The sequence below is a fragment of the Octopus bimaculoides genome, chromosome 1 (assembly GCF_046866305.1).
Source record: "Octopus bimaculoides isolate indiv1 chromosome 1, ASM4686630v1, whole genome shotgun sequence".
Taxonomy (NCBI): domain Eukaryota; kingdom Metazoa; phylum Mollusca; class Cephalopoda; order Octopoda; family Octopodidae; genus Octopus; species Octopus bimaculoides.
In genome coordinates, this window is record NC_142928.1 from 54,628,600 (window position 1) to 54,654,701 (window position 26,102).

The following is a 26,102-nucleotide window of genomic DNA, read 5'->3' on the forward strand; positions in this document are numbered from 1 at the left end:
ATTTATCCATTTCTTCCAGATTGTTAGCCAGTGTGTTTTTGTCAAACAGCTCCTATTAGATCTAGTTGACGATAGGGTTTATATTGAACAATAGTAACGGCTTCTAATGACAAGTAGAGCTTAATATCCTTTCTGTACTCCAAGTCTACGGGGAAAGAAGATATATGGATGTCTCGAAAGTACTAATAGCTTATTTTGTATTGCTCCCAGGAAGCTGACAGTCCTTGAAAATTCTAATTTCCTGATGACGAGTATATAAAATCTACCTTCGAATAAACTTTAAAAGATGCTTGAAAGTGGATGTTTATGCATTTTTACGAAATAGCTGGGTATATACAGGAATTCCTTGCTACTAAAAGTGATTTACTTTTGCTGAAATATCGTAAAGCACTCCCCTTAACAGAAATACATTCATATGAATGCCTACTTTGTTTCTGTGCTAATATATTACAAATGGACTATATTTGTGTCTGCCTATTCTTTTCGTTTATGTTAATTTGGATTTTACCATATTTCTTCTTATAAAGTAGAAATCTGACAAAATACTTTAGCGTATAACCATGTGGATCGAACATTTGCCGACACACATAAATATGCAAGTGTAAATGTGTAAATTTATTTGGAACTACAAAGCAACAAATAGAATACTAAAGGATATTCAATAAAGATTTTATTTAATAGTGCTAATTAATGATAGTATACTTCAAAGACCTTGTTATTTAAAAATATTATGAGATAGCTGAGGAATTAAAAGAGTGTTTTTACGACAGAAGCAGAAATTACAGAATTCTGTTCAGAAGTAAAAGAAACAAACTTTTCATCCGTAATAATATTGTTGTTGGGTCATGTTTTAATTGTGCCAAATGTAAAATATTCCCTTTTGTCTGCAGATAGATCACCTATATAATTAGGCTGACGTCTCCCTTTTGTCGGCATTATTTTTGCTCTACTTTCTAAAACCAGATAATACAATCAGTTTTCAAATGCTTTCTTAGCTATTATGTTTGATGCGCCAGTGTGGTAATAACCATAATAAAAGCCTTTTAAGAAAATAAATTGAATGAATATATCATCTTAAATTAAACGAATTGGATGTAAGTTAGCATCTGATCTTTAGTTTTGTGCATGCATGCGTGTGTGCATGCGTGCGCTCACGTATGCCAGTTCTTGACTGGGTGTATATCATTACATTCATTGGTTACCTGAAGACTAGAAAAAAAGTTTTAGAAATGTTCAGAGTAGTTGCTGGAGATTTCCTAGACTATGTAGTTTCTACATTATGTTTTTACTATCTTTTATCCCGATGCGTCCATGCTTTCTTCCAAGTATGTTAATATGTATAATTTTTTGTTATCACCTTTTGTTAGGAATAGCTATTATTTTCATTTGAGAACACACATTTATATACACTTATATACATATTCAAAGACATACACACATATATACAAAACGAAAGATAGAGAGAGAGAGAGAGAGAGAGAAAGAGAAAGAAAGAAAGAGAGAGATGGAGAGAGGGAGTGGTTTTATTGAATGATACAGTTATAGAGACTCACATACAGGAGTTCAAGTTGAAGTCTTGAGACTAAGAATTCAGTATTTTAAAACCTAGATGATTGGTCTTTCCAGTTTTATATTATTTATTTGTATATCTTATATTTTCCGTTTCTTTGTAATTCTAACTGAATATTTTCCTAATTAAGAACAATTTTACTCTTGTCTGTATTTTATAATTTTATTATTTCAGTTTATTCCCTTAAATATTTTCCTATACGCGTATCATTTGCATCTTTTGAACGTGTCTCACTATCAATTTTCTCAATCATGATATTTTTAGTGCTTCTCAAAATTATACTTTACTTCGAAGTAATACTTGCAGGAAAAACAAAACAAAACATATATGTGAAATAAATATAAGAATCGCTGTTGTGTCAGGTTTTTCTACTTCCATATGAAATCTTCTAGCCTGACAAGGTGTAAGATTAGTCAGTCGGCAAATATGGCCTTCTTGAATCGATTCAGAGTAAACAGATTTGAAGAAACACAAAGTGTGTACATTCTCCTAACAATATGCTAACGTAATTCGTTAACTGAAGAAACAGTTGGCGCAGCACATAACATAAAATGTTAACTATCATATGACGTCATTTGAAAGGCGGTCTTTTTTTTTTCTTACCCAACATGCTGATGCTTGTTTCATGTACAGTCCTGGAGCAATGAACATTTACTAGCAGGGTATGTTTACTCTCATATAACCAACCTTGCGGGTTCTTTGTTTATATGAACGATCGTTGTAATTATAATTACAAAAAGAAATATTAATCATTCTATAACAATGATGATAATGTGTGCACATAACTTGTATTTAAGTTAATGTACACAATGGATGCAGCTGGGTTTTTCCATTCTTTCTTTCTCATGCTCAGATCTATAGGAACTTACACAGGCAGCCTACCCCATTTCTTTCTCCCTCCCTCTCTCTCTACACACACACTCACACGCACACATGTATGTATGTATGCCGTTCATCTTACCATCACAGAACGGCACACTATATATATATATCCGCAAAAAATTTCAAATTTTATTTAATTTGCTTTGCGGGAAGAACTGTTTTAACGAAGTCGCGTCTTGTCCCTAACTTCGCAACACGGAGTAGATAAAACAGAGGACAACTGATGAAGGGAATGTTCTTTACGTTGCCTGGCTCGTGTCTCTGTTTGTTTGTTTCTTTCGTTGTTCGAAAAAAGTTTTCTATGTTTTTGTTTTTAATGTTCTCGTTTCTCATTTTGTCTACGTTTTTTTTAATGTTTTGTACCCATATATGCATGTATATATACATATATATGTAGGTATGTACATATATGTATGTGTATATGCATATATTTATATATTATTTATATTATTATATGATCGAACGCCACGCATCCATTTCCAAGTAAGTTTTATCTTAATAATTACGATGCGCACTCTTATTCTATCTATATTCTTTCTATCTATCTCCCTCTCTTGTTTTTCTTCCTTTCTGTTTTTCTCTCCCACCCTTTCCCTATTTTGCTCCTCTTCCATTCACCGTTCCCCCCTCTCTCTCCCTCTCTCTCTCTCTCTCTCTCTCTCTCTCTCTCTCTCTCTCTCTCTCTCTTCCTCCTTGACTCTCTTGTTGCTCACACGTGACCAATGGCTGTCCATCTTTCTTTCTTTCTTCCACTTCCTTCCTAAAGATAAGATGTGCTTTTACCTGTCTCTTCTCAAAGCTCATTTTTCCAGCGTCACCATTTCACATCGTCTTGGCTTAACAGCTCTCACCGTTTGTTTTTACTGTTTTGTTCTCACTGTCCTGTTTTTGTTACCACTTTCACCCTTCGCAAAAAAAAAAAAAAATTTTATTTAGTTTGCTTTTTGGGAAGGACTGTTTTAACGAAGTCGCATCTTGTCCCTCCCTTCGAAACGCGGAGTAGATAAAACAAGGGACAACTGATGAAGGGAATGTTCTTTATGCTGCTTGTCTCGTTTCTCTGTTTCTTTCGTTTTTCGAAAAAAGTTTTTGTTTTTATGTTCTCGTTTCTCATTTTGTCTAGGTTTTTTGATGTCCTGTAGCCATATGTACATTTATATATGCATATATATGTAGGTATGTACATATATGTATATATATATATATATATATATATATATATATATATATATATATACATACACATAATATATTTTTTAAAATTAACAGAATGAGATAAAAAATCCAAGGTTGTGAATAGTTTTCAGAACATTTATAAAGAGAATGTCTAACAGCTGTTTCCGGGATATTTTAATAGTTATTAGAGAGAAGATATGAAATACAGAGTGAAGTGGAGGATTGAAAACAGACGTGAGATACGTAAGGATATTGTATTTTTAGTTCCATTATTTAAGCAGAATGGTGTATATAAAAGTTTCCTGTACCTTGTGTGTGAGTTCCAATGTTGTTAATAGTTGGTCAAAAACAGGAAGAGAAAAAAATGGGCATGGGACAGCAATAAGCTGACCAAGACCACAAAAATGAAAATTTACCAGGCATGTGTACTTAGCACTCTACTGTATGGCAGTGAGACCTGGACACCATACACATGCCAAAGCGCCGTCTAAATATCTTTCACCTGCGCTGCATCCGGAAAATCCTTGGCATCAAATGGCAGGACAGTGTCCCCAACAAAGATGTCCTCTAGCAAGCAGGAATACCAAGCATGTTTGCGCTCCTCACACAAAGACGTATGAGATGGGTTAGACATGTTAGTCGTATGGAAGATGGCAGAATTCCCCAAGGACATACTCTACGGAGAGTTTGCTTAGGGCACTAGTTCTGTTGGAAGACCATTCTTACGGTACAAGGATGTTTGCAAAAGGGACGTGAAGGCCTGCGACATCAATATTAGCGACTGGGAAGCGGTTGCCAGCAACCGTGGAGATTGGCGACGCACCATAGAAGAGGGAATACAAAGGAGTTACAGAGGGAGAGGGGAGGAATGGAAAGGAAAGACATCAACAAGAAAGTATGACATTTCAACCAGCCAGGCAAAGTCTTCGCTACAACTGCGTCACCTGCCAGAGCGATTGTTCGTCCAGATTATTTTATGCGCAACTTCATTGTCTCCCGAGACAAAAGGATGTCAACAACAACAACAATAATATTTGGCGGTGCCCCAGCATGGCCACAGCTCATGAGCTGAAACTAAATAAAATGAAAAATGAAAAATGAATATATATATATATATATATATATATATATATACACACACACATACACACACGACGGCCTTCTTTCAGTTTCCATGTACCAAATCCACTTACAAGGCTTTGATCGGCCCGACGCTATAGTAGAAGACACTTGCCTAAGGTGCCACGCTGTGGGACTGAAGCCGGAACCATGTGGTTGGGAAGCAAGCTTTTTACAACACAGCCACTCCTGCACCTATGTATAGCTGTTATCTTTTACTTGCTTCAGTAATTAGAATGCAGCAATGCTGGGGCTTCACCTTGAAGAATTTTAGTCAAATAAATCGACCCCAGTACATATTTTTAAAAATCTGGTACATATTCCATCGGAATGTTTTGCTGAACCGCTACTTTACGGGGACGTAAACACTGCAAGACCGGTTCTCGAGCGGTGGAGGGGGACAAACACAGACACAAAGACACACACACACGCATACACGCACACACACACATATACATAGGATGGGCTTCTTTCAGTTTCCGTCTACCAAATCCACTCACAAGACTTTGGTCAACCTGAGGCTTTTCTAGAAGACATTTGCCCAAGGTTCCATGCAGTGGAATTGAACCCGGAACCATGTAGTGGTGAAACCATTCCTGCGCCTATGTGTATGTATGTATGTATGTATGTATGTATGTATATATATATATATATATACATATATATATAAGCAGTTTGCCGCAATATAAAACCATATAGGGAAAATTTTGCCGTCACTATGTGTGACTGTGGGTGCTAAAAGCACAGTTATTGCTAGAAATAAGAATTAAAACTCTTATAGCTGCGTGAAAAGCAAAATTCTACCCTGTCAATATATATATATATAATATCAATTTAGTTATACATAATTTTGTAATACATGATGAAAATATTCTTAATTAAATGATCATGATAATGGTAATCTTATTGCTAGCTTTCTTTAAATTATTGTTATATTTTTGAGGAAATGGCTTCACAATCCATTATTAAACGCATTCATGATTTTGCTGTCGTTATTGTTTCTACAGTATATTTGGCACAGTTGATTAAAGTTTTGCATTCGTATTCTGCCTGGCTCATTATAGAACCAACAAATTGGTTCCAGAGGACACTTACAAATGGCAAAGTCGACCAGGCAAAAGGGCTAGCCGTCGAGACGGAACGAAATACAATAAAGTGTTTTAGTTCGATGCACCAATGTTGCCATTCTTATACACACACACACACACATACACACACACACGCACGCACGCACGCACGCACGCACGCACGCACGCACACAAGCGCGCGCGCACACACACACACACAATTCTCAATTAATTCAAATCATTTCTCCTTTTCTTTGAGAGTCACTAACGCTCACCTCCTACTGCTCTCTCCACCACTATACTTTAACGATCAAGCAATTTCTTCAAATTTTTTTAATCCAAAAGAAGGTAGAAACATCGGAGCCAACTAACTCACGGGAGTTCTGGCTAGTGAAACAAATGGTAAATAATAGATATTAACAATAAAGCATCTCTAGATATACAAATAAACAACAAACATGCATACATGCATGCATACATACATGCATGCATACATACATACATACATACAACAAAAAAGTAATTTCTAATTTAGGCACAAAGCTATTAATTTAGGGGTGGGGTTTAGATGATTACATGGACCGCTACTTTACTGCTCCTTTGTTTTATCGGCCCTAAATTTAAAAAAATCCCCTGTTGATCTTGGTGGAAATTGAACTTTGATCGTAAAGAGCCATAGCTAAATGCACAGCATTTTGGTCAACACTCTAACGATTCTGCTAATCAACTAGCCTAATGATGATGATGATGATGATGATGATGATGATGATGGTGATGATGATGATAATAATAATAATAATAATAATAATAATAATAACAATAATATGTAACTGAGGGAGAAACTGTATCTATTCTTTGGGACTTTCCAGGATGTACAGACTGGACCATCAAGTCAAATAAACCAGATATTGTTGTGAAAGACAAACGCAACAAAGTATGTTTATTGATTGACATGAGCATACCCTGTAACCATAATATCTCGACAAAAGAATTTGATAAGCTCAGTAAATATAAAGATTTGCTAATCGAAATCGAAAAGATGTGGCATCTCATAGCGGTTACAATACCAGTGATTGTAGGAGCACTTGGAATGATCAAAAAAGGACTTGAAAATTATTTAAGAATGATCCCTGGCTTACCATCCATGCAGGAAGTACAAAAGATTGTCTTAACTGGTAGTCACACGTATTGAGAAAAGCATTGTTGCTGTGAATTTTCTTTCCTGCTTACCCTTTTATTTTAATTGCTTTTCTATTTTTTATTTTTCTATATTCCCTCTGTCTGTCTCTTTTTCTCTATCACATGACTTTGTAAATGAACAATCTGGTTGTTTGTTTTAATGGCCTACCAATGTATACAGTACGTTTCTCTGCCCTATGTGTCATAAAGACACTCGTCAAGAAATGGAAACAAAATTGAAAGAAGATGCTAATGAAAATAATAATAATAAACATTCAGACAAATACATAGCAAAAAACTCCAGGAGTTATAAGTATATATAGCATACAGAAAATAGCACTTCTAGGCCCCGTACACATCCTATGCAAAACACTTTCAATATAGTGAAAATAAGAGCACCACAACAAACTACAGCACATACCCAAAGCACACAGAGCTGCGCTCGGTAGTACAGTGAAAGCAGGTGATAAAAATAAGACTACTGAATAATAATAATAATAATAATAATAATAATAATAATAATAATAATAATAATAATAATAATAATAACAACAATAATAATAATTCAGCGCAGAACTGAATAATGACATAAGTGTGCTACACCGGGCTCTCCATTCAAAAACAAATCTAATCTAATAACATCGGTGGAATGGGATAAAGGAACCCGTGGAAGACTTGAAGGAAACAGGCTTTTAACGAAAATAATCATGAAAACGAAATTTTGCAGTCATACAAAGCACAGTTTCTCCTATGCACGATGTCTCAGAGAAACATGTGCAAGACACACACGCGAAATCAGCACCGGAAAGTTTACAGATTATAAAATAGAAATGAAACAAAACTGTAAGTACATAAATTGAGCAATAACCCATACACTCGAATGTCTACACAATCACATATACATTTTAATACCCAGAGGACCAAACATACATCCCAATGTTTACACAACTACGTGAAATTTACAGGATACACATACACGCATATGAAACACGTGTCACAAACGAAGCAAAAACAAAACCAAAACAAAATATATATATTTTTTTTCGGATTAACACAGAGTGAACAAGTCATAAATTTAAAAACACCACAAAAAAATTTGCCGTCTGTAAAGCGAGTAGGTCGCCGGGACTTGATGGTCTTCCGTACGAGCTGTATAAATGTATACCAGACTTGTTCGGGCATCTACTGGCTGACGTTTACGCGAACTGGCAACAGAATGGGTTTATCTCCAGATCTGTGCGCCGGGGAGTAGTGACGTTGGTCAGAAAGGACCTGGACAAGGGGGACGTTATAGAGAATTTCAGGCCCATCACTCTTTAAACGCAGAAGTGAAAATTTTGGCCAAGGTCTTAGCGAAAAGGTTGACGTGTGTCGCGAATGGTATAGTCGGGGAGGCACATACATGTGCCATCCCAGGCAGAACCATTCAGAATACACTCCATCTTATCCGCTATACCATAGAGAGGGTTGGTAATAAATCTGGCAAAGGTGGGGAACTGGTACATTTGGACCAGTCTAAAGCTTTTGATAGGGTTGACCATCGATACCTGGCGACGGTACTTGCGCGGTTCGGCCTGGGCCTTGGCTTCCTCAGGTGGTTTATCGCTTTGTACCACAACATTGACTCGATAGTTCGGGTGAAATGTTTCTTTTTGAAGCCGTTCTGCATCAGACGCTCGGTTCGTCAAGGATGTCCGCTCTCACCACTTTTGTATGTGGTGACTCTCAAGCCCCTACTGCGAAGGTTGAGTGGCATTCCAAAAGAACCAGGTCTAGAGGAGTTTGTTACGGCTTACGCGGATGATATCACTATCAGCGTAACCTCAGTAGCACGCCTACGTGAAGTGGGTAAGACTATTGAAGCTTATGAGGAGGTGGAAGGAGCAAAGATTAACCGGGAAAAGTCGGTCAGCTTGCAGCTCGGCACCTGGGTTAGCAAGTCGATGCCTTCAGACAGCGTTGTTGGACGCTGGACGGAGGGACCGGTTAAATTGCTGGGCGTTTGGTTTGAACCAGGCCTCCAGATAGAGAAGTACTGGACGGAGATATTGAGCAAGGTGGCTGCAGTAGTCAAGACCTGGTCTTGGCGGTGGTTATCCTTGAAAAGGAGGGCAGAGGTGGCAAATGTGTTTATTGCATCGGTCATTACCTACCACCTGACCGTCGTGCCGTGTCCGGATTCGTGGTTGATCAGGTTGGAGAGAAAGCTCTTTCGCTTTTTGTGGAAGGGCAGGTCGCCACTTGTGAAACATTCTGTCTGCTGTCAAAAGCCTTTAGAGGGAGGTTTAGGGATGCCTTGGTTAATGTTGTGCAGGCATGCGTTGAGATTGAGGCACCTCTGGATTCTCCTGGATAATGAATGGGTGTGGTCTCCGCTGGCCAGACAAATGTTCCCCGAGTTCAAAAGTTTTTGCGAACAGGAAGCCTGCTGTTCTCGTAGACCGTGGTCGAGTGAATGGCATAAAGAGTGCCGTAAGGCCCTCTTGCTATTCCGGCGCTCGGGCAACGCCAGCGGTGGGGCTTCCACACGGATTTTATATAGTGGGTTGGTAGAGTCTGAATGGGACGATGGCCTGTGGGCGACTCTAGGTCTCGGGTTTATTCAACTGTTTCACCGTACATTCGGGTTGAGAACGTTGGATAACTTCCAAAAGTCCTTAACCTGGCAATGCTACAGAGGTGCCTTGCCCGTTTGAGATAAGCTCGCAAGACACAGTAAGCGTCAGTCGCCGACTTGTCCAAGATGCGGGAGGGCAGGGAAACCGTTCCTCATGCTATTGTTCAATGTCCGGAGATATCTGAAATGTTTTCTCACGGTTGTAGCAATAGCGAAAGAGGCAGTATGGAAGACTAGGACAAAAGGAATTAAGACAGGCAACTTTATCTCTGGCCACAATTTACGATCATTTTTTTACTTTTCATTTGGAAAGGAAGGTGTGGCTGGAGAAGAGATGTCTGTCGGAGTGTACGTTCCAAAAGAAATTGAAGCATATTGCACGAGTGTTGTGCGTGCAAGGAACCGTGTGAATAGACGCGAAAAAAAAAAAAGAGAACATAAAAGGTACCAGCGATAGATCGGGGCTTGTGTGGTCGGAGCGTGGCCTGATCATCGCTTTATTTGTATTGTCCCTGTATTGTTAATTTCATTCGATTTTTTTAATATATTTTATCTTATTTTTAAAAGTCATATTTCATGTAAAATCATATCGATTTACTGATCCCATCAGTTGTTCTGTCCATTTCTATGTTTAGTCCCTGTTGGGCAATAAAGAAATTGGTATTTCGTCTGTCTTTACGTCCTGAGTTCAAATTCCGTCGAGGTCGACTTTGCCTTTCATCCTTTCGGGGTCGATAAATTAAGTACTAGTTGCGTACTGGGGTCGATTTAATCGACTGACCCTTCCCCCACAATTTTGGGTTTTGTGCCTAGAGTAGAAAAGTATATTAATTTCATCTTTGAAAGAAAAGCTGCTTGTTTATGCATATGCTTCTGCGCGTATGTAAATGGCGCGCGCATATAATTACTTGTGTACTTCTATATATATGTGTAGCTGTATCTGTATGTGAGTGGGGTGCTATGCACATACACACGCACGCACATATATATACATACTTATGAGTAGGTGTGTGTGTGCGTGTCTAGCTGTGTAATTATAGATATTTAATTCTGAGAGTGGTTTGAACGACAAAATCGAATGATTTTGGATTTGTTGTTGGTATTTAATTTACAGACCATATTAAGAAGAATTAAAACTATAATAACAGGAAATAAATATTTTGGAAAAGTCACTAATTAAATGGTATTAGCATAATCCACAGTGTGCAACTAATAATCCTCTGGCAATATTTTATGTAAATCTTCTACCACCTGGTTGTTTGCTATGATTGTTAACTGCCTTTTTGCATTTATCTTGAATTATATGGAGAGACCTATTAAACTATCTAACTATCCTCAAGAGCACTGGAGAATGATTAATTTACAGGATCAGATATAATAAAGAGAGTGAGAGAGAGAGAGAGAGAGAGAGAGAGAGAAAGAGAAAGAAAGAAAGAAAGAGAAAGGGTGAAAGATGGCTCTGTTTGTGTGTGTGTGTGTGTGTGTGTGTGTGTGTGCGTGTGTGTGTGTGTGTGTGTGTGTGTGTGCGAGAGTACATTTGCGGTAAACCACCCGCTGGACGATTGGTCGAGTGATACCCAATATTTCGCATAGAAACTTCTCATGAATGAACACATGACATTCCATTTAAGATAGTAATGTTTTTTTCCTTTTTTGTTTCAAGAACAACTTATCTGTCACGCAAAGAGATTTTTAGTCAATATAGAATTTCAGTATTGTGCCCGTACTTTGATTTGAAATAAAAAATAGCAAAATTATATATCAATATTAAAGAATAGATTAAGACGGCAATCTGGTTGGATCGTTAGCACGCCGGGAAATATACCGGCATTTCGTCTGCCTTTACGTTCGAAGTTCAAATTCTGCCGAGGTCAACTTTGCCTTTCATCCTTTCGGAGCCAATAAAATATGTACCAATTGAGCACTGGGGTCGATGAAATCGACTATCCCCTCTCCCGAAATTGCTGGCCTTGTGCCAACTTTTGAAACCAATATTAGGGTGTAGATTGAAAGATGGATGATTTGCAGAAATAAAAACATCAGAAAATACCTTGCGATTTTTGTGTCCGTTCATACTCTGAGTTCAAATTTTGCCAAGGTCAACTTTGTTTTTCACCTCTCCGTCGATAAAATAAAATACAAGTATTGGGATCAACTTAATCGACTATTTCTCTCTCAACAAAATTTCTGTTCTTGTGCCTATGTTAGAAACAGTATGAGGCAGTGGAGTGGTAGAAATTACGTCTTTACACATTCTAAGTTCAAATCGCGCTGTAATCGACTATATCTATTTTCTTTTTATCTGCCGAAGTCGTTAAAATAAAGTAGTATTAATTAATTACTGGCGAAAGTTTAATCCACTAACCCTTTCCTCTCTCAAAACAATTTCTGACCTTCGGTGTATTAATTTACAAAATCAATATTAGAACGTCTTAACGTAAAGTATAAAGCCAATGTTAAGATAAGAGATAATATGATTGTTATAAGATTAACTTTTAACTTGAAGCAAAAAGACTAATTATTACTTAATACATTATAGTAATTAGTTGGGCGGTTTGGGATTCTGAGTTCAAATATTGCCAGAGTAACAACAAGATACTAGATAATCTGGATTATGTTATTGTAATTGTTTTATCAAGAGCCTGCCCTGAGAGATGAGACCTATGATCAAAAGGGTTCCATCGCACCTTATTTTCAAACATAATGTATCCACAACTACAATATCAGTAGTGTCCAAGGCGGCGAGCTCGCAGAAACGTTAGCACGTTCTAAGTTCAAATTCCGCCAAGGTCGACTTTGCCTTTCATCCTTTCGGGGTCGATTAAATAAGTACCAGTTACGCCCTGGAGTTGATATAATCGACTTAATCCGTTTGTCTGTCCTTGTTTGTCTCCTCTGTGTGTAGCCCCTTGTGTGCAGTAAAGAAATAAGAAACGTTAGCACGCCGGGCAAAATGCTTAGCGGTATTTCGTCTGTCTTTATGTTCTGAGTTCAATTTCCGCCGAGCTCGACTTTGCCTTTCATCCTTTTGGTGGGTGGGGGGCGATAAATTAAGTACCAGTTGCATACTTAGGTCGATCTAATCGACTGGCCCCCTCCTCGAAAATTTCGAGCCTTGTACATAGAGTAGAAAAGAATATCAGCAGTGTTCTACTTCTAAGATATGGTATGATATGAGAAAGATTTGGTAGCTACTTTTAGTTGGTCAGAGCACTAAATAGAGGGTCCGACATTAATTCTGTTATTATAGAATGGTTTTATTTTATAAATAATAGGATTAACCTATAATACTCGTCCTCTCGACTTACTGATGTAATGACTAATTTATATGCATGTTAAATGTACTTACATCACAGAAAGAAACTTAGTTGTTTCACATCATCACAATTCTATTTTACATAATAACATGTATTAAGCTATATATTTACATATTATATCGATAAAAAAATCCAATGCCACGAGAACTTGACTTTAAATTTTAAACTTGCAGCTTGTTTTCTTATTTCACCTCTGTCATGTTTCTGTATATCTTTCACACACATACACACACACTTCGATAGTCTTATGTTCACTAAAGTTGACACGATTTTAATATTCATCATCATTGTACATAATCCATGCGTGTATGAATATCCACTTGTTTTCATCTACATAAATGCAAACGCGCGCGCGCGCACACACACGCACACACACACACACACACACACACACACACACACACACACACACACACATCATTTCAAATACGCTAAAGTTCGTTAAAATTGGTTGGGTTTAAATGTTCATTATCATTGTACATAATCACCGCAAGTATGCATGTATATACGTATGTAGTCGTCTACGTACACGCAAACACACACACACTTACACACATAAATGCATTTATACATATACGTTGAAAGAGAGGGGGGAGAGAGAGAGAGGAGATAGAGAAAGTTAAAGAGATAAGAATATGTGTATATATTGATTATATACAAATAACTTGCTTGTATATGTATATATATATATATATATATGTGTGTGTGTGTGTGTGTGTGTGTGTGTATAGGGAAAATATATGTAAATGAAAATGAGGAGAGAAAGCGATAAAGAGAGAGTAGTTGAGTAAGTGCGCACGCATGCGTATGTAAGGGAGGGAGAGAGGGGGAAAGAGAGAAACTTTAAAATAATTTCAGTGGACCATAAAAGATGAACAAAGAGGTAGGAGATGAGGTCAGCAGATAAAATATAAAAAAAAATCAATGCACAGTAGAGTTCCGGAAGTTTTCTCGATGCTTCTCAATACTTATAGATATTGACACACGAATTACTACAGGCAAAAATAAAAAAAAATAAAAATGAGAAGAAGAGATGAGGAAAAAGAAAAAAAAAAAGAAACTGCTATTATAGATTCAACTAAGCGTTTGTGAAGAAGTCATATGCCTATTGTGAACGTGTCTCATTGAATCGGAGCCTAAGAGATAATTCCCTTTTAAAATTGCTAATCCTTTTGGATAACTCAGAACGGACTTACTGGAAGATCTAAGGTTTGCTGTTGGGGTATTAAATGGATAGCGGGGATTACTTTGAGGCAGAGGTTTGTGACATATTCTTAAAACTTAGAATGAAACGAATTTTCTGGACGTAACCTGACTAGAATTAAACAGTTCAAAAAAAAAAAAAGAAAAGAAAAGATGAATTGAATTAATTTCTGTATACATTTGGACTGTTGTTGAACTGGGTGAAACAAGAGATAATTTGCCAAAAAGCTGAGACGAATGTAGTTTCAATCTCTTCACTTACTCAGCGATACTCCTGGTAGAAAATGTCACATATAGGTGCAGATATAGCCATATATCAAGTAATTCGCTTCACAATCACGTGGTTCCGAGTTCGAGTCACCAGTGCAAGACGGAAACCGCTAAAGCGCAAAGAGTGTATGTGTATATAACATATGAATACGCTCGTGTGTTTATGCATTGTTGTTTTGCCCTAGGCCAGAGCTGTTAGAGCAGAACTATAATTAAAGGCATTCAAACAATCGTTTTAAAGATTTTTAAACAACATTATTGAATGTCTTCTCATTTTATTTATGAGGTTAGATGTCATTAAAATCTGACTGTTATTTCTAGCAACTCGAGCGACCATATAGAGGCTGTCTCGTTGGTACGTCTGTATCCAAACACATGTTAACGCAAAACGGTATTGATTAGTCGCCCTTTATGATAAACGGTAGTCTAACCATACAATAAGCAGAGATCGATAAAATAAGTGAGACTGAAATAAATAACACTGTTGCTGTTGTTGTTGGCACTCTGTCGCTTACGACGTCGAGGGTTCCAGTTGATCCGATCAACGGAACAGCCTGCTCGTGAAATTAACGTGCAAGTGGCTGAGCACTCCACAGACACGAGTACCCTTAACGTAGTTCTCAGGGATATTCAGTGTGACACAGTGTGACAAGGCTGACCCTTTGAATTACAGGCACAACAGACACAGGAAGTAAGAGTGAGAGAAAGTTGTGGTGAAAGAGTACAGCAGGGTTCGCCACTATCCCCTGCCGGAGCCTCGTGGAGCTTTAGGTGTTTTCGCTCAATAAACACTCACAACGCCCGGTCTGGGAATCGAAACCGCGAGTCCGCTGCCCTAACCACTGGGCCATTGCGCCTCCACAGCACTGATGTTAATATGGACAAAGAAAGAAAACCCGTTGAAGTCGGTAGCCCAGCATTACCGCAGCTCAATGACTAAAACAGATAAATGAATTAAATAATATACCCCAATTCTTGCCCCCTTAAAAATTAGCTATTTGTGCCTTGACAAAAAGGATCTAATATTTTCATGGTTGTTGGCGAGCCGAGTACACCATGAGGTATGTTACCAGCTGGGTAAAACTGAAATCAGTTTCGGTTTTCATTTGAAGTCTGTTCACAATGCTATTTCTTTGACGCCTTTGAGAAAAAGGTACATAACACTGAATCGCGTTCATCTTCTCCAAAAACATGTGACATTTCACTTTGAGAAATATTTCGCTTTCTTTACTGTTTTCAGATTTACATGTCAGGAATATATGATCGTTTTGCCTGTTAAACTTGTGGCCAGATTTCACGTATGCGGAAGCGTGCACATATACATAAAAGCAAATACGCACATACATTTTCGACTGCCTTAAAAAAAAATAGGAGAGTATATTGCCTAATGTAGTCTGAATTAAACTACATCTGAAAAGCTATGTGGCCATAGAATCGCACTGGTCATGGGTTTACCTGATCAGAGCTGGGCTCTGCATCAACAATGTCGACGAACAATGACAACAAAAACAATAAATTAATCAGCGCTTTAATAGAACTATACTTCGTCAACTATAACTTATCATTGTCCAACCTAAGATAGCAACGCATCGAAAACCATGCTATCAGTCACACAGTTGAACCAATGTTCTTATGGTCTATAATTATCAAACCATAAACATTACTTAGCTAGGATCCTAGTCATCACTAACACAATTAAACAACCAACCCAAATTCATGCACTGTAGGAATTTCAAATATACATATGTTGTAACAGTTTTATTTTATTGTTCAATCCGGACTTCATGAAATGAGAAGTCAAAGTGTGAAATAATTTTGCATTCTAATTCTCGTAATCAATATGGTGCCACACTAATTATACTTGCTTTTATAGCAAGATTTAGTTTATTAAAATTATTTAAGCTAACTCAACGTTACTGTTTACACTTATGCGTAAACAAAATGTAAAGAAAAAAAAAAGAAAAGATCTCCATAAGAATATATAATTTGAAAGTTAATGAAGTCTTCGCAATGTGCATTAATAAGTATGAAACTGTTTCCAGTTCATAACCATGTTTTTTTTAAGATGCATTACTAAAGACCAACTGCTCTTTCTAAAAGTAGTAATACATATTTCAAATTAAATTTGAATCATGGGTTATATTCAAAAGGATCAGACGAGGTCTGTTTCAACATACAACTTCATATCAAGGATCTTACAAATCAAATACAAACACGAGATTATATTCAGTTCAGAAAAAAGAAAGCTTTAATCCTTTCTGAAATCTACACTAAAACGTTAACAGCTACAATTAATTACATATTAATTATTACTGACTTTTTAGATCAACATTAAAATTAACATTTACTTGACATAATTTTCTGTTTAAATAATATTAAACATATTAATTTCTGGTACGTATCATTTTCTTCTTACAACTACCGACATCACTAATATGTGCATGTAATTAGTTTACACACACACACACACACACACACACACACACACACGTATATGTGTGTATGAGTATGTGTGTGTGTGTATGTATATATATATAAGGGTTGGACAAAATAATGGGAACACCTTAAAATTCCAAACAAATTTATTTTAATATGGGGTAGGACCGCCTTTGGCTGTAATTACAGCTTGAATTCTACGAGGTATGGACTCGTACAAAGTTTGAATTGTTTCTAAAGGAATTTTTGTCCATTCTTCATCTAAAACAGTCTCCAGTTCTTATAGTGATGATGGTGGAGGATATTGACTCCTTACTTGTTTTTCTAAAACGCACCATAAATGTTCAATAATATTGAGATTTGGGGACTGTGGTGGCCAGATAGGATGTTCAACTTCACTAGAATGTTCCTCGAGCCATTCAGTAACAACTTTAGCTGGGTGAATTGGTGCATTATCATCCTGAACGATTGCGTTTCCCTCCAGAAGCAGTTCTGTAACCATAGGTTGAATTTGAACAGATAAATTGCTTAGTCTTCACTATTAATTCTGCCATGAAGGGAAACCATTGGGCCGGCAGATTTCCAAGATGTAGACACCCAGATCATCACAGATCCTCCTCCATGTTTAACAATTGGAAGAAAGCAGTCTGGATAAAATACTTCTTTTGGCTGTCTCCACACGTTTACTCGGCCGGTAATCGGAAATAAGGTAAAGGATGACTCGTCCAAGAAAATAACATTCTTCCACTGCTCTAGCGACCAATTCTGTAAGTTTTTATTCCACTCTAAACGCTTTGCAACGTTTTTTTTTTAAAGTAGTAGTTTTCTGATTGCAGCCCTCCCGTGAAATCTGGCTTTGTGCAGCTCCTAACGAGCAGTTTTTGTGGCAACTGGGTTCTCGAGTGGTCATTAAGCTCTACAGTAATTCTGGGAGCTGTACTTTTGTGATACTTGCAAACAATTCGCGTAAGAGTCCGACGGTCCCTATCTGAAAGTTTTGGTTTTCTTCCGGTGTTTTGTTTCGACGAGGAGGTTTTTCCCTCTTACTCAAAGTCTGTCATTACTTTCAAGACAGTACTTCCTGATACACCAAACATTTCGGCTGTTTTCATTACGCTAGTGCCTGCCATAGGAACACCAACAATTTGATATCTTTGAAAGTCCGATAGATCTGTCATTTTAATAAATTTTAATTACCTTTTTCTAATGATATCTGAAAAGAAACAGCAATTTTATCAAAACTTATTAAGCAACACTAATAATAAATCATAAAACATAAAAATAAACAAGCTTTTGACGGATTTATAGATATTTCAAAATTATGATGCTATGATGCTAGGTGTTTCCATTATTTTGTCCAACCCCTGTATATATACATACTTACACACACACACACACACACACACACACACACACACACACACACACACACACACACACACACATATATGTATATTAAATTCAACTTACGTTGAAAGTTAACAAAGTTTTCTGTAAAATATAGATAGTTTATCCTACTCATGGTATATTATTAGTATTATCCTGCGTTTGAGTGCTCAACACCGCATTGGTGGATAAATAATTTCTTTATTTGTGAATTAAGGCTACCATTGGTTTCATGTTAAGGAGATTGTTTTCCAAAATGGAAGCGAACACCTTTCTCCATGTGATCGGCTTGAAAACTTGTTAAGATACTTGGATATTCTCCTACTCTTCTTACCATGATACCAATGGTACCCTTAATTTACAAATAAAGAATATATATATATATATAAAATTGGCACTCCGTCGGTTACGACGGACGCGGATTCCATGTTGATCCAATCAACGGAACAGCCTGCTCGTGAAATTAACGCGCAAGTTCTCATAATGTGACAAAGCTTAACCTTTTGAATTACACGCTCAACTCATTTTTGCCAACCGAGTCAACTTGAACATCGTGAAATAAAGAGTGGTTAGAGCGTCGGATTCACAATCATGAAGAAGTAAGTCCCGGACGCGAAATTTTTTCCCACGAGACATCCGGACCCCAGTTATGAACTCATTTGCATACAGCCAATCAGAGCTCAACTATCAAACTAATTTGTGAGCGTATAACAAGTGATGGGCCATTAGGTAAGGTCACTTGGGTAAGGAATTACCATGCGTCTTTTCTCTTTTAAGAATGCTTGTTGTCTTGTTCTTGTTTCAACTATGGCTGCCTCTACGTCGTTATTTGTGTTGTTGTTTACTTTGTGAAGCAGTAAGGGGAGAGGGTTGCTAGCATATCACCCTCTACCCACATTTTTCCCATCCACATCTTTACCATATGGGGCCCTAACAAAATCCGATAATAGATATAGATGCAAATCTATCTAATTACTTGTCTCCTTCTAAAATCATGCATAACTTGGCGATCAGTCGACATACAACACCGTTCTTCGTCTTGAGTTTACTTGGTAGAGTGTGTTTAATTTGACAACAAGGTCAGGTGAGCTCTGATTGGCTGTATGTAAATGAATTCATTACTGGGGTCCGGAACTCTCGTGGGAAAAAAATTTCGCGTCCCAGACCAGGCTGTGTATTGTGTTCTTGAGCAAGACATTTTATTTCACATTGCTCCAGTTCACTCAGCTGTAGTAATGAGTTGTGACGTCACTGGCACCAAGCTGTATCGACCTTTGCCTTTCCCTTGGATAACATCGGTGGCGTGGAGTGGGGAGGCTGATATGCATGGACGACTGCTGGTCTTCTATAAACAACCTTGCTCGGACTTGTGCCTCGGAGGGTAACTTTCTAGGTGCAATTCTGTGGTCATTCATGACCGAAGGGGGTCTTTACTCTTTTATATATAAGCCATGGTCGACAGAAAATTTGAAATTAGACCAGCTACAACTATGGAGTCCAGCAGTCTACTATTCTGTATCACTAAATGTACGTAAACATCTCCCCCCACTCTCTGTTTCTGTATGTATTTACCTATGTATGTCGCTGTCAGCGATTCCGGACATGGGGTCGCAGACCTCCTGGTGGAGAGCGACAAAATTAGTACTGTGAGTTCACGAACTATGTTCAAATATATAATCGCCGACTTACATATAACCTTTCAGTTACATAAATCTTTCAATTGACGGGGTTTAGTGAGCTGATAGATGTTTCAGATATATGAGATCCGTATGAAAATTCATTTGAATAAAAAGATTCCTAGTAAACTTTGAGTGACACTGGTCTAGGTGGTTGCTGTAACTGCTACAAATAGCATCTAAATAACCCTCAAATTACACCTTCCAGTTTTGGGAAGGAGAAATACATTAGAAAAACCAGTCCTGCATACCTAAAACAAAAGCAAGATTGTAGTATCAGAATGTTCATACGTCTCCACGGTCAGGATTGTCTTGGGGCTAAAAAGTAACATAACTTAAAACACTTTTTAGCGTAAGTAAACAGTCTATGTTGATCACAATTTGTTACCATGGTGATGCTGACCTTATGCATCAGCAATTAGGTTAACTTCACTGTATATTTACTCGGGTAGCTGTCCACACATACCACTCATTTACACAAACCTGCTACTGAACTTAGACATTAAACATACTGACTTTTAATAAAACCACATTTCTATAAAAGTAAAGAGATTGTTGAATCTCCATATATAGTTGAAAAGCAAGAGATGTAAAGTAACATTTTAAATAACTATCAACGGCAGAAGAAATAGAATAGAGACAAAATAAAGTAAACAGCACGGGCCAATGAGGGAGGACCTCTACGTTGTCGTTCGAACTGCTTGAAATAACAACCAAATCTCTTTCAAATCAGACCCCCACCGACTCAAAATAGGATACACTGGACAATATCATCTTAGATATACAATATGAACCTGTGGCGACGACTGATAATTTGTGTGTTCAATCAGGTCTAATTTTTTTTAAGAATTTTTTTTTTATAGTAAGCTAGTTACTACGATCAGAATGCAATGATGAATGTTGTACCTCTGTTGATGAAGGCTAAGAAAAGTAATATTTGGAGTTATCTCCTTCACGTGCTCTGATCTGCCAGAGGATAATGCTGTTAGCTAGCACTTAATATGCTTTCTTAATCCCTCTATTTAATACTAATGTGATTATTTGTGAAATTGAAAAACAAACCATGGAAATTATCTAATTCACCTGTTCATTACATGTGGTCAACGCTCATTTATGATTAAATCATATATATTAATTGTAAATAAAAGGAGTAATCGATTGAATTTACTTTAAGTATATTACTGGTACTATATAAAAGGCAAATAACTACCTATGTGATGTGAATTTGGAACATAAAGAGCATAACTAGATACCGCATAGACATTTTGTTCGGTACATTTCCGTTTCTACTATCCATTGCTTTATATAGAAAATAATCGGAAGCAAAAATGAATAAAAAGGTGATAAATCAATAGTGGATTGTCTTATAAAACTTAGATGTCTTATACTGCAGTAATGTAACATCGAGTTACACGACAGCTGAATATAACTTCGAACTCAATAAATCATGTTTCGTCAACTAAGTAGTAAATGAAAGGCAATATTATTGTTCAAATATATAGTGAGAATTGTATTAATAATGCAACAAAAAGTTGGTCGATTACAGAATCTGTCATTGCTTACATCAGAGGCGCAAAGCGGTGCACCTGCTGCCTCGAAGATAGATATAACGTTCTTTTGCGATTGTACAAGACTATACTAAAATCAACTGTTTTATACGAATCTGCAAACATCTTTAATATGTAGTCAGAAAAATTGCTTTCTGTCTTTTCTTCTTTTCTTAAACACACTTTGTGCAGATGTTTCATTGTAACATTCTACGTAGGCTAGTAGTTGCCACTACTAAATTAATGTCAAATCAGGCAATCAAGACAAAAATATGTAACCTAAGAATTGCATTGCAGCTTTCAAGATATTTCTCAGAATGACCAGTTATCTATTCTAACAGTTAATTAGTGTCGAACATGTTTAATACAGAACATAAAAAATCTAATTAGAAATAGTAATGCAGTGAAAAGAGGAAAAACATTAATGACTAAAGATTAATGATTAATGTTTAAAAACCATGAGCCTTGAACAAATATTTTCTCCTCACTTCATTAGTATTTCTAATTAGAATTGTTATGCATTTTATTAACTATGTTCATCCTAACTTAGTTTTTATGCAGATAATGCCTCTCATTAATTAACATCATTGTTTTGTTTATTCGAATATAATTTAAAGTAATTTATTTATTCAAATTGTTTATTGGCTGTGCCTTTCTACTGCAAGGGGAAGAATCATTTTGTTAGGAGTTAATTCAGTAAATGGAGTGAAGAATATCATGTAATCTGTACACATTTATCTAATTCACTTTGCTTTTCTCATCTCTTTAATTCAATTAATTTAATTTTTATCAATCAAATATTACCTCCCCCCCATAAAAAATTATTTACTCCAAAGAATAAGGACTGTAGCAATAACCTTTGATTGTCTTCGCAAACTTATACGGTCTATGCATCTCATGTTCTGCCAGAAATTTTGCAGTTTGCTGGGCAAGCATACCAAGGAATAGAATTACAGAAAGTTGTTAGTTTGGGGAAAAACGATTACATAAACAGTTTCGTGTAGGATTTATGGTTACGGTTGGAAAGCTTTTGATTAATCAGATCTCACTGAGCAGAACTATGTCCAAAAGTGGCACAACCATTACCATCCAGTTATTTTTTAGACTGTTTCTAGGATTACATTAACTAATGTTTCCTTTTATAAGCATAACAGTTATTTTTCTTTGCGATTATTTATAACTTAATTTAATCCCCAAATGAGTTTTATAGTTTCTAGAATTGATTTCCGGTACATTGCGTATTCTCACTTTGCCTCAAATTTTCTCTCCTCCTCCGCTTCGCCGTTTATCTCCCCTTGTTGACCTGCGTTCTTGTTCACTTTCAACATTCTCTAATTTAAATATATATTTAATATCTTTAAAGTGTTTCAGCTCTAAATCTACGGTCATACTGGGGCACCACCGTTTCTTTTTTTTTTTAACTTTACCTCAGTTTTATCTATTCTCTATTCTCTAGACACAACTGGCTCAGTCGAACAATATGGCGAAATTGGTATACTATATATTCCTAATAACTGAACGTGCAACTTTAACACATCATATTTCGTCTGTTGTTAGCCTGATGGCCAGTTCCGATGATTCCTTCCACTAGTAGAACAATGCCGAAGATGAATGAGACAATTAGCATGGAAGGATGGGATTATATTTGCTCGTGTTTGCAGACGCACGACAATATTGTATAATTTTATGAATAATGCATGCTACAACGCTAGCATCAGAAATGAGGAAGCCTATAAATGGTCAATGAACTTGAATGAAATAGTAGGCAAATCTCCTACATATTTTACGTCACCGATTTTTGTTTTTAAAGAAAGACGCTTTTGATAATATAGCTCTAAGTTTACCATTTTCCCTTTTTATCATAGAGCTATTCGATCAGGGCAGACAAGAGGTGTTGACAATAACAACGACGGGAACAACAAGGGTGATGAGGGCAACTAAGGCGACGTGGGCGACAACGACGTTGACGTCAACGATGGCAGCTGTTGCTTCTTCAGAATGAGACACTAGAAATTTGAAAGAAAGAGAATACAACTTACGAAGAAGTAACTTAAAGCATTCTCTTAAACCTAGTCTCATCCAGAACAACAATCACATACATATATGGGCGAGTATTTGCGTATGTCTATAATCTATCTATCTATCTATCTATCTATCTATCTATCTATCTATCTATCTATCTATCTATCTATCTATCTATCTATCTATCCAAACATACATACATACATGCATGCACATTTACATACTTACGTACATACATACATGCACACACACACACATACATACATACATACATACATACGTATGTATGTCATTATTCAGTTTATTTCAAGATTTCTTACCAATAGAGAAAGAACCGGTTTCTAACCTAGATCCAAGGCTTCTTCATTGGAGTTTCAACATAAACAACAGGGTATGTATGTATGTATGTATGTATGTATGTATGTATGTATGTATTCCTAGTTCACGATCAGTTACTTCAGTTAATTTTAGTCTAGGGATTGTAAAGAAGTTAACTCGAATGGAGAAAATTGTGAAGAGGAGACTTAATGCAAAACATAATTTAGCGCCAGTCTATGCCCAATATGTTCCTTAGTGTTGCAATTCAATTGCAAACATTCTGGTCAGGTTTTCTAGTCTAAGGATAATTACCCTTCTAGGCTTTGAAAAGAATCATAAGCGATGCCTGACACACACGCACACTACCTGACACGCGCGCGCGCATACGCAACGTCTGTGTGTGTATGCATTTATGTATGCATGTACGTATGTATATATCACATGTATGTAAGCATGTATACTGCAACGTTGCTGAGCACCGCCTATAACTATGTTAATCGATCAATTGATTCAATTGAGTTATATAGTCTAGTAATATATATATATATATATACTACATATGTGGAAAATCGGTGTGTTTGCTTGTGGCGTTGTTAGCTAACTCCCCCTACATCGTTTTATTGATCTTGATGAAACTTGACACATGAGTAGAAGTCATGTCTGGAAACCTCGTGATATACTTAGATTGTTGAAAAAAATCGATAATACGGCCCCTGGAAGGATCTTTATATCTACCTCATATAACTAATTTAAAAAAAAAACACCCAAGGGAAATAACCCATAACACCTGCACAATATTTTTTTAACACTTAAAGGAAATAACCTATAGCACCTGCACTTGCAGTTGTTACATTTTAGCGAAGCGAAGCAATCAATATTTGATTCTCACTATCAGCGGACCTAATTCTGCATTTCACTACTCACAGTTTTCAACTGCTAAACCTTATTATTGCACTTTCTTGATGTATGTACACTCTTAATGCCCATAACTCCGATAATTCTGCATATTTCCAGTTAAAATGTTTCCATGATAGTACATAAATTTTTGATTCTAGAACGTATTTAATAAGTGTGTCCCAATACAATGAACTCATACTTTGACTGCTTAAAATTCTTAAAAAATGAAACCAAACTTCCACACCACATTCAGTTGTATCACATTCAGTTGTATCACACCCTGTATCACTTCAGTCGTATCACACCCTGTATCACTTATACTTATTTTACAAATCATAATATTTATTGCTTATTTACAGTTCATACATTTTCATGAAACTAATTGAGCCATCAAATTTAGAAACATTTTATAGGTTTCGTTGTTTATGTTCGATTACTTTGAATATTGATTTTTTGAGTCCAATTTCTAATTTTTGCAGACGATATCACTTTTATACTTTATTTGACACGTGAGTAGAACTCATGTCTGGAAACCTCATGACATACTTAAATTGTTGAAAAAAATCGATAATAGGGCCCCCTCCAATGGATCCTTCTATCTACTACATATTACTAATATTTTATTTAAGCAACCCAGGGGAAATAACCCATACCACCTGCAGTTTTAACGAAGCGATCAATATTTGATTCTCACGATCAACCGACCTAATTCTGCATTTCACTACTCAGTTTTGAACTGCTAAGCATTATTATTGCACTTCCTTGATTTCAATCTTAAACTTTAAAGACTTCATTCATACATTTCGATACATACACACTTTTTTTAATGTCCATTACTCCGATAATTCTGCATTTTTACAGTAACACTTTTTCCATGACAGTAAATAAATTTCTTATTCCACAATGTATTTGTAGTGGCTTCATGCAGGCATAGCGTGGATTCGATCCTCGATTGCCAAATTTCATCTTCAACAGCACTTTTCTCACGGTAAAACAATAGTTTTTCTGTGAATGACAGCAGTTATACATTTCCCAGATGCCTTCGCTAAGCAGAATAATGTCTTTGCCACTTGACCCTTCTAACCTCTTCTAGGCCACCAGGGGCTGGAATGGAGATAACAGACCTCCAACGAAATCATTTGTTCTCAACAAATATGTCTATCCTTCTGGCTGCTTTTCGATAGTTATAAAAACAAGAACTCTGTAAGCTAAAGGCAGTTACTGAGAGCGACCATCAGTGAGTGTGAACGCTATTGTTGCACTTTCATCATTTCATTCTTAAACATTAAACACTTCATTCATATCTTTATATACATATATACTACATTTATATATTACCTTTAATAAATTAGCCTTCATAAAGTTCACCTTTAAAATGCCACGACGAGTCAGAGTACTTTTTCACCAACCTCCGAAAACC

The 26,102-nt window shown here is 36.6% G+C and overlaps 1 protein-coding gene and 1 long non-coding RNA gene across 2 annotated transcripts in view; one reads left to right on the forward strand and one right to left on the reverse strand.

Moving 5' to 3' along the window:
* LOC128247361 (uncharacterized) overlaps window positions 1–26,102 on the reverse strand; it is a 287,988-nt gene that overhangs the window by 184,379 nt on the left and 77,507 nt on the right. The gene's annotated exons all lie outside the window — the stretch shown is intronic.
* The window catches only part of LOC106876273 (uncharacterized), a 292,167-nt gene continuing 283,082 nt past the window's right edge, over window positions 17,018–26,102 (forward strand). Inside the window, exon 1 of the mRNA XM_089351076.1 lies at window positions 17,018–17,603. The gene's annotated coding sequence lies outside the window, so the exon portion shown is untranslated. The remainder of the gene's footprint in view (window positions 17,604–26,102) is intronic.